This window comes from Lissotriton vulgaris, chromosome 7 (assembly GCF_964263255.1).
Source record: "Lissotriton vulgaris chromosome 7, aLisVul1.2, whole genome shotgun sequence".
NCBI classification, from domain to species: Eukaryota; Metazoa; Chordata; class Amphibia; order Caudata; family Salamandridae; genus Lissotriton; species Lissotriton vulgaris.
The window spans coordinates 1715769929-1715774406 of record NC_141695.1 but is presented as its reverse complement, the minus strand read 5'-3'; positions in this window follow the sequence as shown (position 1 = coordinate 1715774406).

Below are 4478 nucleotides of genomic sequence, written 5' to 3'. Positions count from 1 at the left end.
ACTTTAAGTTATTACCATTTTATGTTTTGGCTTTCTTACACTGCGAGAAAGCAGTGGGCCAACGCTCCTCCGCCCTAGTGAAGGAGCCGCCCCTGGATTTAAGACTAACCACAAGGCCACTTCTTCAGGGTGAATGGTGTTTCCTCAAAACACTATGATTAGCGTCTTTCTTTTCCTCCATGCTTGTGCATTTCACTTGCTGATTCTTCAGCCTGGTACTCTACGCTACAGGCAACCGTGGCCATGGGAATGCTAATGCAGTCTCAGTAGACCAGGAGCAAAAAGCTCACCGTTCACTGAGCGTGAGGACCAAAGACACGCTGCCTTCCGCACTGTAGATGTGTGGCTAAGGGACCATGCTGCTGTCTCTGGTGAGTCTCATCCTTGGTGCAACAAGGAGGCCTACACAGCAGGACCAGAGGTGGAGCAGATGTTGGGTTTCTTCACTCCTCAGACTGAGCCTAATCTGGGGCCTTCCTGAGGATCCTGCTACTGTGGGTTACGGAGAGAGTTTACTTACATGAGCAGCTGGATAGCACCACCCCAGGATGCTTGAGGCTCTCCTGTCCAACGCCTCCCCCAGTCCGAATGCATTCTTGACCACCTTCTTCTTCTTATCACCTGAGATACACCTCTTCGACCACTCACCCAGCGACTTGAGGCACTCCTGACCCCTTTGCACCGTCGTTTGAAGCACTTCCTTCCAGCACCTACTCTGGTTGCACAAGACACTTGAGTTAACCTCCTTGCCCCCAATAACCCAGATCTCAAAGGCACTCCCTTTCAACCTTCTCCCTAAACGGACCACTGCGAGCAGGGTGGCGGCTCCGCAACTTGCAGCTAAAAGACGAAATACTCTGTCAAAAATCGAGGACTTAACCCTATGAAAGGAAGATTCAGGTATCGGAACACCAGCGCTGTGAAACGCTGTCATCCCGAGATGCCAGATGCACTCACTAATAAGGAAAACATGCTTTAAGGAGCGAGGCTCGCCAAGAAGGGACCGGAACAAGATGACGACCATGGAAACCGAAACTGACCAAGAGAAAGTTGCGATGTACAGAATGGAGCCCCGCTACTAGCGCGTCCTGTCGGCACGAACAACAATGACCGGCAGCCCCGCAGGACCCGGCACCAGGTTAGAAGATGGGGGAAACCCAAAACCCACGGGGAGAGCACGAGCCACAGAGGCGTCTCGTAAAAGAAGCAGAGCCGCGCTGCTCCTGAAGCCCAGACTGCCTGAGCTCGTAATGGCCGCCGCCCGAACGACGCTCCATTTGAAGCACTCCAACCGACTAGATTTGGCCCTCCCAAGAACCTGCAGCCTCCACGGTGGGTCAGCTGTGACCTACTTCATTGAGGTGGGGGCCATGACTCAAAATTGGGGCCCTGGGGTGCAACACACATGGAGCCCCGGCTGCCTGATCCTGGAATGGCCGCTAACCTCAGACGCCCGACCTAAGCTGACAAGAAAATTCACCCCCAATTGAACTATAGTGAACCCCCCCCACAAACTTGCAACCACGGTCTTCACTCTCTGTACCGCCTGAGGCTCAGGAGGAAGGTCCTCGTCATCTCATGCAGGAATCTTCAGACCCTCGAGGGGGCAATGCCGAACAGACCCCCCCCCGGTAACGCCTCACCAACCGCACCAACCCCTCCCCAACCGGGCAACGCCCCAGACACCAAAATAATCCCTCCCGCACCCCCTCAGACACCGAACATACACCCCCACCCCCGGGCAACGCCTCAAACACTGAACTGGCCCGAGGAGGAGGGGAGCCTGGAATTGTCTGCTCCGGACCCCGCTCAGCGGCACCGCACGGAGAACTCCACTGTGGCGCCTGTGAAGAAACGGACCTGCTTTCTCAATGCCTCGCAGCAGATCCATGGGAAATTTTACCAAACTACCTACCCCCTACCCCTCCCTGCTTTACTCCTCTCCTCTTTCCTGCTACTAACCTTTGCCCTCACCTGTCCTTGTCCTAGTCCCCCCTGTTTACTTATGGATTTCCAGCGTCATTTGAGAGCTAGCTATTTTGTCTGATGCCCGATGGAGCTACCTGGTTTAGCTATAGGGGAGACAGGTCGGAGATTCCCTCCTTGGTGTCACCTACCCAGTCGGTCTTTAGCCAGACTTCCTTTCGTCTCTCCTGTCGTCTCTTCCCGCTTCCTCCCTCTATTTATATCTCTTCTTCTCTCCTCTCTCAATGTATTGAGACTGAACTATTTTGTCTGATGGCCGATGGAACTACCTGGTTTAGCTATAGGGGAGATGGGCCGTGGATTCCCTCCTTGGTCGTCACCTACCCAGTCTGCCTTTAGATAGATTTCATTTCGTCTCTCCTTGTTGTCTCTTCCCCTATCCTCCCTTTCTCACCTTCCCTGTTCCCTCCCCTCTACGCCTCATTTATTTTGCCCTCCATGTTATTTAAATGTTTCCCATTGAGACCTAGCTATTTGGCCATAGCCCGGTGGAGCTACCTGATAGCTATAGAGGAGATGGGTTTTAGGACTTCCCTCTCGACCGTCACCAACCGAACCAGTCTTTGGGAAGACTTTCCTTCGTCTTTCTGCAGTTTCTCCCTCCCATTCTGTTTTTCTGCGAACCTTTTCCCTCTACACTTGAGACCGAACTACTTTGTCTGATGCCCGATGGAGCTACCTGGTTTAGCTATAGGGGAGATGGACCTTGGATTCCCTCCTTGGTCTTCACCTACCCAGTCGATCTTTAGACAGACTTCCTCTCGTCTCTACGGTTGTCTCTTGCCTTATTCTCACGCTCTCGCCTCACCTACCCCCCACTTCTTTTCTCTCTCCTTCCTCTCCTCTCCTAATGTATTGCTGATGGTTTAATGTAATGTGTAATTGTTGATCTTTTTCTGTTATACTGTTAAACCACATTGTTGCACTGCCTGTCGTCGCCTACCGCATCCTCCCTCTATTTATGTCTCTTCTTCCCCCCTCTCTCAATGTATTGAGACTGAACTTTTTTGTCTGATGCCTGATGGAGCTACCTGGTTTAGCTATAGGTGAGATGGGCCGTGGATTCCCTTCTTGGTCTTCACCTACCCAGTCGGTCTTGAGACAGACTTCTTTTCGTCTCTCCTTATTGTCTCTTCCCTTATCCTCCCTCTCTCACCTCCCCTGCCCCCTCCACTACTTTTCTCTCTCCTTTCTCTCCTCTCCTAATTGCATTGCCTATTTTTTGGGATTTATTGTGTGATTGTTGAACTTTTTTTCTGTTACATTGTTGATTCTCATGTAAAGCGCTCTGATTCCTTCGGGTCTAACCAGCGCTATATAAAACTCTTTAAATAAATAAATAAATAAATAAGAGGTGAGGCATCCCTCAGCAGAGGTTAGGACACAAGCAGGAATTGGGACCAGAGGAATGTTAAGACGTACAATTCTCAGATGCTGTGTAAATGTTTCTGTGTGTCTATGCGTTTGTCTATGTATGCAAGGGAGTTTCCGGAAAATTCTAATGCTCCACTTGAACCATACCTCTACTCACACTAAGTACATGAGGCACGCAAACCCTACCCTCCTCCGGAGAGTTACGTTCCCCCTTTAATCATACATGCATACAATCATACATTCATCCATATATAAATCTATCCTTTAGTCATCCAACCATCAATACGTTCCCATATCCATCTACCCATACTTTCACTCACCCATTCTTTCTCTTTCCCCACCTATCATTCCCTAACGTTCCACTCATTCACCCTATATCCTATTGATCCTTCTGCTCTTTCATCCATCCTTTCACCCTTTCATCTACCTATTTCATTACTTTACCATTCTGCCTTTCCCCTTTTCTTCCTTATTTCCTTTTACCTTTCCTTTTTATCATTCTTACTATCTCCTCCCATTCTTTCCTTCCTCCTTCTATTTACCCATCGTTGTCTTTCATCATTACTTTTTCTTTCAATCCTTTCTCTCATGCTTACCTTTTTTATTTGTTGCTCTGTTTCCAATATTTTTGTGATTTCATCATTTTTGTTTGCTATTCATGTCTGGCCACCTTCTATACCTTCCCTACACGTATTGCCTAACAGCATTATTTATGAGCACTTTTTGCCAGAACTGCAGACACAGCAGTCCCATAAATAGCTTATTAATGTTCACTGGGACCTATTCACCAACCCATGGCTCCCAGTGGGAGCCCTCGCTTAAGCTACTTAAGGGAGGGGGGATTCCCTACATCCCGGTATGTTTGTATATATGTATGCAAGTGTATGAGCGCTGTACCCACTACCCATTATTGGTGTTGCTGGCTCTGTAATAAAGGCTCTAATTCTTTGCAACCTGTGAGCAGTGGCGGCTGGTGAGTGGTGAGGCTGGAGTTGGAGGGGTGGAGGTGGGCTGTTGAGGGTTTACGTTGGGGGCACTGCATTTTCTGGGAGCTGTCACTGTACTTGACAGCACAAGGTTATTTACCATGAAATAATGACTCTCTTTTAATGTAAACC